The sequence below is a fragment of the Alligator mississippiensis genome, chromosome 8 (assembly GCF_030867095.1).
Source record: "Alligator mississippiensis isolate rAllMis1 chromosome 8, rAllMis1, whole genome shotgun sequence".
Classification (NCBI taxonomy): Eukaryota; Metazoa; Chordata; order Crocodylia; family Alligatoridae; genus Alligator; species Alligator mississippiensis.
Window position 1 is genome coordinate 69,568,120 of NC_081831.1, and position 14,645 is coordinate 69,582,764.

General features: G+C 43.4%; 1 long non-coding RNA gene across 1 annotated transcript in view; it reads left to right on the plus strand.

Annotated features, from left to right (window-relative positions):
* Window positions 1-14,645, plus strand: part of LOC132252230 (uncharacterized) — a 52,318-nt gene that overhangs the window by 12,103 nt on the left and 25,570 nt on the right. Inside the window, exon 2 of the long non-coding RNA XR_009464128.1 lies at window positions 9,928-10,024. This is a non-coding gene — a long non-coding RNA (uncharacterized LOC132252230). The remainder of the gene's footprint in view (window positions 1-9,927; window positions 10,025-14,645) is intronic.

The window sequence follows — 14,645 nt, forward strand, 5'->3', positions numbered from 1 at the left end:
CACGGTTATTAACTGCAGAACAGACGGGATTAAATCTTTGACTGTCCCAGGATTTTAATGCTGACTGTGGTGAGTTGGGTAGATCCTTTCTGCACCTCAGCTTGTAAGTGTGGTGTTACTGAGTTGCTAGATTTGTTTGTAGTTGTTAGAAAGACAACAGCAAAGTACCTTGCCACCACCAGGAAAGGAGTACAAACTATGAGATCCATGGTCAGGAAAATACCCAAGTACCTAGGATCCTTTTTCCAGGAGCTTTTTGGAAAGCAAAAAGCAATATGTTCTTGGACCAGGCTGCAGAAGTCATTTCAAAGTCATCACAGGATGCCTTCAGTAACAACATATTCCAAATGCAAAGATTAACTTTCTCAAGGCTCCTCTGACAAGACAACTCAAGCCTGGAGTTAGGTCCTTTTTGTTATCGCTGGGAGAGATTCAATAGGAATTGCAATCAGCTGTTGAATATAGCAGGTTTTGTTTGTTTGTGCAGATTAAAGGGTGAAATATAAGTGAGGCTGGTGGAGACAGACAGCATGGGCTTTTTGCTGGGCTTGTGCTTTTTTGTTTTAGCGTGGGGAATAATGAAAGATTTGCTGAGTCTTTCTTTCTGAGTAAATTATCATGGCTTGCTCATGGGGTTGCCGAAGGAGTGGAGGGAGCAAAACTACGATAGTATCTGCTTTGGCTCAACATCAGAAATAGTTAAAACTGTGCTCAGCCTAAACACTCCATTAAGCAAGCCTCCATTGACTGCCATACTTGAAACAGGAGGGTGAGACGTGGCTTGTGATAATTCATGTTGTTTTCCCATCAGGGTTTACAGCTCCAGCTGTCAGTGCATCTACTTGTTGCAACGAAGCAATAGGTATTGCTAGGAAAAAGATCCTTCTAAAATAAATGTATACACAAGCCACTTTGCTCTGATAACCATAGCAAGGGGAAAGCAAAATGTAAGCAATATATTTGGGTCTGTGAGGTGGTTGGAAGCTTGGCAAATATGGAAGCCCCCACTGCTGAGAGGCTGCAGTAGGTTTCTGACACATGACCTAGATGACTTGAGTGATACAAATATGATGAAATGTAATAGTGCCAGGTAGAAGATTGTGTACTAGAAATGAATAACAAGAATGTCTAGTTTAATGTGGAACCTCATCAGCTGGAAGTGAGGGAGAGTAGCGGAAAGCCATGGGGCGACTGTGAGCTAGCAATATGATACCTCCATGAAAATGGCAAATGCTCTAAGTTGGGTGAGGGGTGTAGGTTGTAGCTGTGTTGGTCTAAGGACATAGCTACCCAAGGAACCTTGTCTGCCTAAGCTGGGTGAGGTATTTTCAGAAGCAATAGGAAAGTATTAATGCCATTGTGTAAGGTGCTCATAAAACCTCACCTGAGCACAATTCTTATAACCCATGCTTAGGGGAAGATTAATTTAAACTGCAATAAGTGCAGCTCCTCAGATGAACACTGGAATAGAAAGTGTACCTGTGGGGAGTTCCTAAAAATGCTGAGTAAAATGAAGGCTTGGAGGGGATTTGCCTACTCTTTTAAGAATAAGTTTGACAAATATGTGACTAGAATGGCTTAATCAGGGATGATCCTGTTTTAAGCAGGGGCTGGAATAGTTGACCTTGTGAGGTCTTTTCCAGCCCCATTTTCTATGATTTTGTACACTGATTGGAGGGGCAAACATTAGTGAGGGGGAAAAGCTAAAGGAGCTAAAGGACACTGTTGGCACAAAAACAGATGGGTATATTCTGGCCTGAAAAAAGGGAGCCTGAAAACTTGTGGAAAGTGCCCAGCAGTCAGGGAATTAGGTTCTAGAATAACTTTGCAATAGGGGTATGGGGCAGGGGGGTACTGACTTTGCATTCACCTCTCCCTTCGGAGCTGGCCTCAGGGGTGGGCAACATTGGACAACCACCAGGGGCTTTGTGGTCAGGGCCGCTTTCCCCAAGGCCAGCTCTGTGGGTCCGGGCAGACTATTTGCCAGGGCAGCAGGGAGCCCATTCCTGGTCTCTCACAGCGTGGGCATGACCCCTGCTGTGTGGGCAGGCCCAGGGAGAGTGTCCTGGGAGAGCAGGCTGGGGCTGGATGGCTGGCAGTATGGGCAGAGGCCAGGGCGGGGGAGAATATCTGAGACCAGCGAGGTCAGAGAGGTGTTACCCTGGGGTAAGAGAGTTGCTCGCCTGGGTGTTCACAGGGAGAGTGGAAAAGGGGGCAACCAGCCTTTACATGAAAATCAGTGAGGGAATGGAGGGCCCTGTACCCCAGTTGCCTGCCTTAACCTACAGAAGTGCCACTGACTTGGGGGGCTGGGGAGCACTGGAAAGGGACACCAAAATACAGGTTTGCCCCAGGTGCCATTTTCCTTAAGGCTGGCTCCCTTAGTCTCCCACTGAAATCATAATTTCAAACAACCTTTGTGGTAACAAACCCACTATTAATTTCTGGCTACCATTGCTTTCAGGCTACTCCCCCCCTGCTGGGTTGAATTAGTACTTCTGAAAGCGGTATCTCTTTTCCAGTGTGTCAAATGAATGGGCACGTAATGGGGGAGGTACTGTGTCTGAATAGCCAATTCAGTACAGCAGGGGAGAGATGGTTGTGAATAGGAGAGAGAGAGAGGGTGAAAACTGTGAATGATAAAGGCAAGGAAGAAACTAGAATGAGCAATACAGAAAAAAGCAGGGGAAGAAGATGGTAGAGGAAAAAGATGATGAGAGGGGGAAAAAATAAGAGCTTGATATAAATGTGAGGAAATGAACTTGTTCAATACGTTCATTCAGACTTAAAAGTGTCACTACAGAATATACAGCTGTAAATTAAAGCCTTTACTTTAAAAGTTTATACCATGCTTAAGTATTAAACAGCCATGCCTATAGGGTTAATGCTCACCTGCGGCTGAGTTCTCAGGGCAGCTATACTGTGGAGGGTGAATTGGTAGCTTGAAATCATCTCTGCACTCTTTCAAGCTAGGATCAGAATTTGGCTGATCCAGTTTTGTTACAAGTTAAAACATCCCAAAGGATGTTATACCTTGCACAGGCTGAGAGGTTGCTTTGGCACCTGGGAGTCCTAAGAGACCTGGCCCTGCCACTTCCCCTCCCCCCCCCCCCACTGCACATACATCTCCAGCCCTGGCAGGGAGTAGAGTAGCAGCTGCTGTGGAGACTCTTTGGTCCCAGCAGATTCTGCTAAGTAGGGATCCACTGGGTTTTTTGGAGCAACAAAAAGGAACTGATTGTTGTTGAAGGATCACGGCCGGGAAACCCAACCTGAGTTCAGCCTTGTAAAGGGAGCCAGGGGCTCCTGTTACTTTAAGGGATGCTGCGGTAGGCTAAGCTGGCTGGGGGGGTGGGCAGCAACTAGGAAGCAGGATAACTGCTAGAGCAGGGGTGGCAAAATGGCAGATCCGGGCAGCAGCTGGATTCCATTTCCCAGCAGCCCCTGCCCCTGTGGCCAGTTTCCATGGAGACCATGGGGCTGTGACAGCATGGGGTCAGGGTTTCCATGGAGAACAGCCCCAGCAGCACTGGCAAGGAGCATGGCTAGGTGGGGAGCTGCTCTGGGGCTGGGATCTTGCAGTGGGGACAGTGTGGTCTGGAGCTGGGACGGAGCTGTGATCTGCTGCCTGCGTGCCCCTGCACGGACCGTGTGGGTAGCGGATCACTCCAGACAATGCTGTCGCTACCCCAAAATCCTGGCCCCAGAGCAGCTCCCCGCCCAGCCATATGCCCTGCCAGCACTGCTGGGGCCAGTCTCCATGGAAACCCTGGCCCCACGCTGTCATGGCTGTGCTGCTCCTGGAGTTTCCAAGAAACCAGCTGCAGCAATGCAGGCAGGGGCTGCTGGGAAATGGAGTTGGCTGCAGGCCTGTTTGCCGGACTTCGCCCACTCCTGTGCTTGCTAGAGGGATAGTTGCTAGAAAGCAGACCAGGCAGCCCAGAAAATGCTACAAGCAGCTGAGCTAAGCCACCATGGAGAAGTTTCCCAAATGGAAACCCCTGTGGGTGCCTGGAGAGCCAGCTGACGGGACGGGGTGGGACTTTAGAAGCACATAGGACTAAAGGCTGGTGCCAAAGAACAGGCTGGCAGGCTGTCCCTGCAGGCGACAGGGAGAGGAGCTCCTGAGCAGGATGGCTGCAGAGAGGGACTGACCAGCACCCATGCTGTCCCTGAGAAGCAAGTAGAGAGCTAAGGGAGACTTGTAGCCTGCAGGGAGAATTATGGACCTCGTGTGGAGATAATTTTAATTATACAGCTAGTGGGCTTGTGTTTTTGTTTGGATTATGTACCAGAGGATCATGCACAGCTGATGGGGGTGGACTGTAGGCCACAGGGTGCTGCAGGAGCCCTTCCAGGACTAGGGACCTGGCGGGCTGCACAAGGCAGAAGCCCAAATACTGTAGAGGGAGAGACAGCCAAGGGCAGCCTTGTCCTGGGCCAGGGACAGGTGAACTGAGAGCAGCATCACCCTGAATCAGGGATGCCAGGGGCTTGGGACAAGCACAAGATGGGGCCTAAGGGCCCAGAGACACAGAGAGGGTTGAGGCTGAGTGGGCCAAGGCTGGAGGCTTGCAGCCAGAGTAAAGCAGGGCTAAAGCCAAGAGAGCTGAGCCCTCTCCAAAAGGACAGAACTGTGGATAGAGAAGTATCTGTGAGGTGCGTGTGTGGCTGTAGGGATGGAAAGAGGTCATGAATAGCCTTAAGGCAATGGGTGCCCTGGGGTGCGGATGGGGCCAGGAGGACTTAGTGCTTGAGGGGCAGGACTGGGATCAGCTGAGTCCAGGAGGGACCTGCTGGCCGAACAGATAAGCGCTCACTCTGGGACACTGGGGGCAGCCTCCTTTCTTACAATCAAATAGCTTGATCGATGTGTGACAGGTAAAAGAAAAGAGAGGGTACTGAAGGAACCAGAGCAGGGCAGGAGCTGTGTGGCCACCAGGAGGCATCACGGCCACCTCTGGGGCCCGGTCCTGTCACAAGCCCCCATAGGGGATAGGTAGAGGATTTTTCAGGCTTACTCAAAATTCCCAGCTTCACACCAGTCTTGTGGTTACAGACGACTGGCTTCTCTTTGAGACCCATCCTGATAAAAGATAGAAAACATCCAGAGACAACCTTTCATTTCTTCACACCAAGAGTGCTTTTAGCTGAAAGACGCCTAGTTTTTTAATTTCTTCTATCATTAGATAGTAGATTAGCTACCATTAAAAAGTCATTGTTTTATAACAGGTACCTCCCTGGTACCTAAATTACTGCAGTATTTTTTAGAATAAGCAATAACCGAAATTTCTGAAATCCTAGCATATGGTAACCATGGCTTTACATTTAGTCTTTATGGTGTTGATTACCGTTACTGAACTGTCAAAAAACACCTGAAGAGGAAGGCTCAGAACCATCCAGCCTGAATACAGGACTTGTTTTCTTCAGGTCTAGTTAACAGGATTTCTTCCCAGGCCTGAGGGGGAAATGTAAGTAGTTCGCTCACCATTTCAGGAAACAATTTTGTTCCACATTTCTGATGTTCTATTTGCTTGTGCCAAATTTCTGCACATAATTACTCCATTTGCACAAATGTATTTTTTTTTTCTTAAAAGGAAGGCCAGAGTGGCAAATAATTCTCTCCATACACTTTCCAAGCTAGTCCAATTCAGGAGATAGGAAGAAAAAAACATCTGCTTTAGTGCAAAGGAACTTTGTTCATAGTCCTCAGAAAATAAATACTTTACCATGATAGCATCTGTGCTGTGGCAGTGTAAGGCAAGCAAAATGGAAGAAAAGAAAATACCTCTTAAAGTAGTCAAGCAAAGTAAAATAAAGTCCATGCCACAAATTGGCTGGATTGTATGGCCAGTTTTACTGGGAGGTGAAAGGAAGAAACTAAAAGGTGACTTGTATTGCAGTAGAATAATCACCAAAAATAAAATTTAAAAAAGAATGTCATTTCTTCTTTTTATCTCCCCAGCATTTTGTAGGAAACGATCACATCTCACATTGCATAACTAAGCAGTGTTTCTGCTTTTGAGGAAGAATATATATTTTATCATGTCTTCAATATCTGGGGGGGAAAAAAAAAGGCGGCATGCTGTAGAAAGCAGAGATAAAGAAGCAGTAAGGGAATTGAAATGACCCTCCAGAGCTGCCATCCCCCTGAACACCTGTGGAGATGGCTGGTTGTGTCTCTTAGGCAGGTTCTGCTCTTCTCGATTTAAGAATCTGTAGCTTGAGTCACGCAGCGTATCAGCTGGCAGGCTCTGGCATAACTTGATCTTATAGTCCGGTGCTTGAATTGATTTAAGATAAGGTGTCCTACCTGGTCCTACCTGACCTCCTGCTTTTCCAGGTAATTATGCTTGGCACTAGCATGTAGAATATATAGTCGCATTAAAATATGACAGCTGTATAAACCACCAGGATGCCAAATAGAGGGGAAAAATAAGTCCATTGGAGAGGCTCCACAGCATTGCTGTGGGCATCCAGAAGTGTAATGATGGTTCTGACTAACCGTAGCCCAGCTCTAGGGACAGTTTTACTGCTGCTACAATAAACAATGATTGGATGCCACTGGTCATAGATGCGAATATAACTGTTGGAAAAAATCCCTGTCAGGGGTTGGCATCAGAGTCCCATAGCTGCCAGTGCTAAACGCACCCTCTACAGAAAGGTACGTGGTATTACATAGACGTGCCAGAGTCGAGAAAGGAGGAAGCCAAAGAAGTATATTAAAGAACTGGAGGCAAAGAGATGGAGCCAATGATGACCAGAATGGCAGGTGTGTGCCAACTCGCTTCCTAACTGCATTTACTGACATTTAAGATGTATTTTAGGGATCCAGGTCCTTTGCACTTTGTGTTAAAGTATTTGAATTTGTTCATGGGGATGAAATGCAGAACTCTCCTCTGCTTTCAGGTAAGCAGAACAATTACAAGTGAACAGATAGTGTGACAGTAATGAAAGTGCCTTCAGAGAGGGGAGGGCAAATGTTCACTGACCTTGCTGAGACATCTCATTCATTACCCAAAGCATCTAAGAGATGAAAAGTGAACTCTGCTCATCAGTACTGAACGGCAGGTAACTTATGTGCAACAAGGGGTGCTGCTCCTATTGCTGTGTAGGACTTAGGTTCATTTAGAGCTAGAAGAAGACAATGAGTGGATGTCAGCTCTAATGCACACATTTAAATATGGCAGATTTCCATCTCTTCTTTGGGAGAGGAAGATAGAGGGACTATCTGCTGCCTCTGACTGTGGCAGGTGGAGAAAGAGGCATTGCCTTTTGCAGAAAGTGAGGGCATTGCATCCTTTTATTTATTTTTTTCTGTCTCTCTGTCGCTGCTTATGCTCTTGCTATGCGAACAGTTAGGGCATCTCCTCTTGTCATGGGCTCATCCACCCTGAAGATAAAATAAAACAGAATTGCCTGTTGGTCATGGTAGAGAGGGGAGTGTTGATACACAGCTTCACTGTTTCTTTTTGCTTAGCTCTTTGCCACATTTGTTAGTGCTGGTCAATTCTTCCTGTCTTCATTTAATATTTTCAAGGATACAAATGTCTACTTGCACATAAAATTGCCTAGAGCAGACAATATCCTTTTCTGTCTCCTGCTTCATTTGTCACTTGTGTTTGGATTTTAAGCTGTTCTGAGAAGCAGTGGTTTGTTTTGGATGCATTTGTAAACCAAAATGGGATCTTATAATTGATTAGGGCCTCTGTATGCGACTGTACTCTAAATGATGAACAGTAGAAATTGTTACATGATTTGCTTTGTCAGACTTAACTTTCCCAGCAGAGAATGTGACAAAAAGGCAACCTGGTTCTTACCAGTACCAGTTATCAGTTAGCATAATCACAAATGTATGGATGTCTACACCGCTAAGCTTCCTTCTGGTGTAAAGGTAGGAAGGTTCATTTTTTTTCAGCAGAACATTTAAATATTTTTCCTATGATTAAGTAGCTAGTTCTTCAAAATTACTGCCAGGTAAGTCCAGTATCACTGATAGAGGTGCCTTGCAAAGTTCCATCTATTTGTAAGGAGTTTTCTAAGGAATCGTCTGAGTGTTTCGAGTATCTTATCTTCCAATGTGTCATTGGTAGTGTTTGATGTTTAGTACAGTGGTTGCCCCTCCATAACTAGCATTTTATATATATTTCATATAACAGTGTCTCAGAACAGAAGATTAAATATTCAATATGTGCTGTGTCTTCTCTAGCAACACTGCAGTGTCTTAGAGTACTGAACTCATCACTGACAGTTAACAACTTCTTCACTGGTTCTATTTTAACTTCAACTAGGCTTCGTACAGACGTTACACTGAGAAGTTGGTGGGGAGGGTTATATTGGGGTTAAAAAAGCACCCCGCCCCACATCTAACTCGGTGATTAGATAGGTGCTGGGACCCTGATATAAGGTAAATCGAGGTAGGAGGAGGAGTGGGTGGGATTGGGAGGGCTAGCAGAGTCTGTGGCGGCGGGGGGGAAGGGATGACTCTCCAATCCTTCCAGCCCCCTCCCCACCACCAGCTGTTGCCACTGAACTGCCCCGATCCCAGAAACAGGTCCAGGTACTGGTTTTACTACCCTTCACCCCTGCCAGAAGCCCAGTTTGAAGCAAGTTGGGGTGGGGGGAGGGGCAGCTTTGTGTGGACAGTTGAGGGCACCTAGCAGGTCTGTGGGAGGCTTGGTGTGGTCCGTGGGAGGTGGGTAGGGGGTGGCTGGCAGGATTGAGTGAGCTCTCTCCCTCCTGACCAGGGCCTATTTTTACCCCCCAGACGAACCCTTCCTCCAGGTGAACCAGTCTGCCCCTCCCACCACCCTGACTGACTTGGATCAGCTCCTGGAGCTGGTGAACACTAGGAAAACTGGCACTGGGAATGGCTTACAGGATTGGGGATGGCTGGTCCACTGGGGAGGGGTTGTCTTCCAGGGGGTAGGAAGAGGGCCGGGGGCCCAAAAATAGCTTGGTGACAGGGGAAAAACACAGCTCTAAGCTTGCGGCCAGCAGCTGGGCTTTCCCAGCCTTGAGGCTGTATTCAGAACGTGGACAGAAGTGCAGTTGGATGAGTCTAACCGTACTCGATCTGACTTGGTGCACCTCTGAGGTATAGTGAAATTAGATCAGACCAAACATTTTTTTGACTAATCCAACCTTCCTGGGACTTCTGTCCAGTTTGCACTTAGATCAAACTAACTAGGGATCTAAGTATAAGGTCTGCATATGGGCAAACTAAGTTAGATTGAGTGGCCATTTTTAACGTGATCTAGCCTCCCTGAATGTCTGTACCTACCTCTAATGTAAAAGTTATTCATCCCAGGTTAGATGCATAGTATTGTATATTGTTGCACTTTTTAAATGACAGACTTTTTCTTTATCTGAGTGAAATCTAATATGACTTTCTGCCTTCATATCTGGCAATATTTTGACACACTTTACTTTTTTTTTACTTTCATATCAGAAGTACTTCAGACTAAAAGTACATCTTCTAAGCTTAATAATACTTTAGCTCCAGACACATTAAGGTGGTTTCAGGGTGAAAAAGATGCCCTCTCCCTTAGAATTGCTGTTATGAAATATTTTAAGATAATTGTGAATCTGCATTCCTGTTCTCTTTCATGAAAGAGCAATAGGCGAAATGGTTCATGAATTTTTGTGATTACTTAATGATTGTTCATTTTCTCCAATTCTGATGCTTTTGGCAGCTGTGGAGTTCTTATTTTGTGAACATTTGAATCATAAAAATTTGCATTTCAGGGAGGCCTTTATGTGATCTCCCTGCAAAAGACTCTAGTGGTAAAACTGCCAAAACCAACTAAATTCATATGCTTGATAATAATCATTGTGCCTTTTTTACTTCTTTTACCATGTCCCAATACTCTATTCACTTTATTGTTCTGACACTGAAATGTTCCCATGCTGTCACCTCTTACTTAGGGTGACAACACAGACCTGTCTATCTTGGACCACTCCTTGCATGTCCTCTTCACGAGTTCCATTGTTTTCCCTGAAATTCTGCAAATATATTCTGTTGGTAAGTACCTTTCATGTGTTTATCCAGCTCCAGAAAGATACTCTGGCTTCATTCTTAACATACACCTCAAAGATTTCCATTGTCTGTCTTGGATGATTTAAGATAGAAATTCTTGTAGGACTCTGGCGGATCCCATTGTTAGATGTAATAAACAATTGCCTACTAATTTTCCAAGGTGTTTGCTTCTGAAGACATGTAGACAGCTATCTGCACCATTGTTGGGACCCTTTTGTTCTTGCATGTTGGTGGAGTGAACACTTACTTAAGAGGTGCGTTATCAGTACAAGCTAGATCTTCTAGTGTACTGTTTCTTGAGCAATGGGATGCTTCTATTCTATCTTGTACACTTTTTCTCATCATGAAAGCAAGTGAAGTACCAAATGCTAGAAGTGAAAGACTGCATCCTTTACTGATACTGGTATTAATAATTAACTTTTTGTTTATACCTTCATATGCTTTAACTATGCAAGCTGCATGTTGATATCAAGCCTTGATGATAATTTTGTTGGCATACCACAACACTTCAAGATGTGCCAAAGATGAGCTGAGATAATTTTGTTGGCATACCACAACACTTCGCATCTAGTGAGCTTTACCATTGGATGCAAAGCATCTAGGTTAAGTCTGGATTGTTCACAAATGTGTTGCTGAGTTGTACATTATAAAGAAATACCTATTCACCAATATTACACCCAAACACATCTGTTCTGCAGGCTAGAAAGGACGTTTTCCATGTAGGATTGAAATTTGCTTTTTAGCTGATACACTGTGGAAAATGAGCCTTATTTACAGAGTTCAGTGTTCTGAAGTGGGCAAACTAGGATCTTTTTAACCACAGGTCTGATATGAAATGGTCATTGATTTAGAAAAATTGGAAAATGTAATGGGGATCACCATTTAAAAAATAAGCGATCCATAGTTAGCATTTCCCACCCAACATTTGTATTTGTATTCCTCTGCTTTGTATTTACTATGGTATCCCAGTGAGTCTGTGCTCACTTGGAAGCAGACCTTCAGGCAATCGTTGGCATTTTTACTGAGATATGAGAACGTGGGACTGATGCTTAACATTCAGAAAGTTACCTCCACCAGCAAGCTCTTAATAAGCAGTCCCCAGCTCTGATAATTCAGATTCATGGAAGCCATCTCCCATAGCAGGCTGACATCAAAGAAGTCTAATGTTGCATCAACTGTTATCAGTTCTACAAACAAGCTTGCAAAACAATTTTTTACAATCAGTTAATGACTGTCCACCTTAAGAAAAAAAATCAATGAAATTACCAGGGGTATCGGTTGTAGCTGTGTTGGTCTAAGGACATAGGCAGACAAGGTTCTTTGGATAAATCCAGTATCTTTTATTAGACCAACTCCAATAGTTGGAAAAAAATCTTCTTTTCAAGTTTTTGGGTACAAATAGCTGAAGAAGGGTAATTGTACCCAAAAGCTTGCAAAGCATTTTTCCAACTATTTGAGTTGGTCTAATAAAAGATATGACATTACCATTGTTTTATGTAAGAACATGAGTATTGCCATTTATGGGTCATACCATAGGTCCCTCTTGTCCAGTATCCTGTGTCATACAGGGGCAGAGAGAGGATGCTGAAAGGGAGATTGAACTGGGTATGACTAGGGCCTTTTATCTACTGCTTCTCTTACTTGTGGCCTCCAGCACTTGAGGTCTAGTCAATTATGTTTTGTATACTAAACATGTCTCAAATAATAATATTGATAGTATCATTTAAGTTTGTGTTGTTACTTGAAAAAAACCAAAATTTAAATTTCTACTGTCCCCTTCCTCTGAGTTAGTTAATCCTATTCCCAGGCTCTGGGAAAAAAAATATTTCTTCTACCATATGAAATCTTCCCTGTAATCAGGAATTCTTTAACTTGCCGGACCATTGTTTAGATGGAAAAAAAATGTTGCTGCCTGCATTATATCACAGCTTATATTTCAGTGATCAGTATGGAATGGTTATAGCACTGCTGAACTTATTGTAGTGCTGTGAAGTGAATAAGTAAGCACTGACAACTGGCAGTGAAATCAATATGTGCTCTTATAAGGTAGTCCTCATTATTGTAGGACACAATAGACCAGAACACAGTTTTAGTATCAGGAGACTATTTCAGATGCTGTCAAGGTCAGAAACAATACACCGACTAGTGTTTTAACCTCTCTGTATGGGTGAAAAAGCCTTAATGAAGAGCAATCATAGTGAAGTGCTACAACATTTCAGACATTTACATTTGCAATCACTTTCAAGCAAATACTTTCAGAGTCTGCAAATACCAACATTAGCAGTTGCAGATAGTTTAGTCTTGAGATTGTGGCAAAGGGTCGAGATCATCTAAGATCTCTTCTCCCTCTCTTTGACTTATCTCAGTGGGAGGAGATGTTATTTAGATAGACAGAAAAGAAACACAGTGCCTCCCATTGGCTAGGCTGGAGAGGTTGATTGATTCCTGTGCTCCCTCTCACTCTCATCTATATAATATTCCCAGTCTTTAGAGAGGCCTCTTGCCATTTTAGCTACTCTGATTCCCCTTTTTTATAGGATAGAAACTGTGGTAATTTAGAGTGCTGCAGAGCTTAACCTAGTGGTTCTCAAGGCACCTCTCTATAACTTCTGTGAATTGAGTGGCACCCTATTTCAAAAACTAATTTATATATTATACTGCTTGCATCCTCGCAGTGGGGGTGGGGGTCGACCAGGCAGGGACAAGCCTAAGCTTACATTTTATTTGCATATATCCTCATATCTCATGACACCTTTCAGAGGCTCTTGTGGCATCCCCATTTCTCCTGGAAACCTGGTTGAGAATCACTGGTTTAACAAGCTGCCCTTTTAGGGGCTCAGGAAGGGATTTTTTTCCTTCAGACCAAATTGCCTGAAGTCTGTTTCATCCTTCATATTCTTTACTGGGTCACAGAGGTACAGTTAGGTTGTGAAAGGGCAAGAATTTGAAAGTTTATTGGAGGATGAAAGGACTATTTGGAAAGTTGCAACTTGCTGTTAGTGCCCAGTGTGGTTAAAGGGTAAAGGGCTACCTCCCAAACATAAATGAGTCTGTAGACACTTATGGTGGACCTTTGGCTTATAGGAGAAGGGGACAATGAAGTTCCTTTGGCTGGGGTCCCTCTCTGGGGCTCCTCCCTAACAGGAAGACAGTGATACTATTCAAAAGGGAGCTGATTCCTTGAGATGAGGTAAGCCCATTCTACCCAGAATGACTGATTAAATGGTGGAAGCCTTGTAGCTATGCACTGGACTTAATGCTTGGTTAGGGAGAAGAGGAATGGATGTATAGTGCCCCACCATCAGTGTGGCCATCTGTTTGAAAATGTCCCCGTGCCTGTCATTTATTCACCTGTGTGTCCTAATCCATATAAACCTAGCATTTAACATTGACTCTCTCTGTTGAATTGCACAAGTAGCTATTTTCTGCCTGTTTCCACACTCATAAAAATAGGGATAATTTTGGTGTGTGAGAAGTTGCAATAATTAGTTTATGGTTGCAAGAGAAATGGTTGAAAATGGATAACACTATAGAAATGCTAAGCAGTTAAATGTGATATTTCTGATGCTTGTAGTTGTGGTTATGCTTAAACTGACTGAGACACTTCTGAGCAAATAACTGGAGAATTTTGAGCTCCCCAGAATGATTTAAAATGGCAAAATAGCTAACTTAAATAAATAGTGTGTGGTTTTATTTGATGATACTTGCATAATTTTCATATAGGGCGAAGAATAAACAGAGTATTGATTAGAATACAAATGCCAAGCGGAAGCCTTGAATAATTATTTCAAGTTAAACTTTTGTCAGCTAATGATATAAGCCAGTTAAAAAGAACCCCAAATAATAAATAAAACAAGACAAAAACAGTTCACAAACACAAGGAGATTATGTTCTTAAGCATGTCGTAAGAATGGATAAATGTACTGTTTTCTGTACTTGTTATACTCTCTCTGACACAAGAATGAGAATATACATGAAGCATTTCAAGCATTCAAATTCCATGATAATTTATTCATAAGATAAATACTGTAATACAAATGGAAAATAGCCTAAAATTAATCTGCTCTTGTTAGTAAATGTTATATTGCAAACAGAAAACACAGGCATTGTATGCTTGCTTCTGACAAACTTACCTTTTGATTCTTTGTGATCTAGGAATTATTTAAAAGATAGCTGAAGCATTACTCTTTCCTACAGCAAATTGTTTTGGCTGTGCATGAAACTATGAACATGCCAGTGCTTTATCACAGAAAAAAAAATAGGAAGGGGACTGTAAATCTCACCATAATGTATGAAATCCAGATGGGGGATATACGGGCATACCATGCTACAAGGGCACACATTCCTGTTAGCCAGACTTTATTAGGGGCACTCTCTGATGAGAGGGCACCTTTTTTAGTCAATAGGGGGCAGCAATTCTGCATACTTCTGTTTGACAAAATTGAACTAAAATCCACGTTTCCTAATCTTTCTGACAGTGCTAAAACTTTTATTAATGAATAACAGAATCTATTTGATATGTTTGGTACTGTTGTACATTATCTTTTTGGTGAAGGCTATATGAATATCTGCCAGTGTTATGCTATGGAAGCACTATAACCACTTT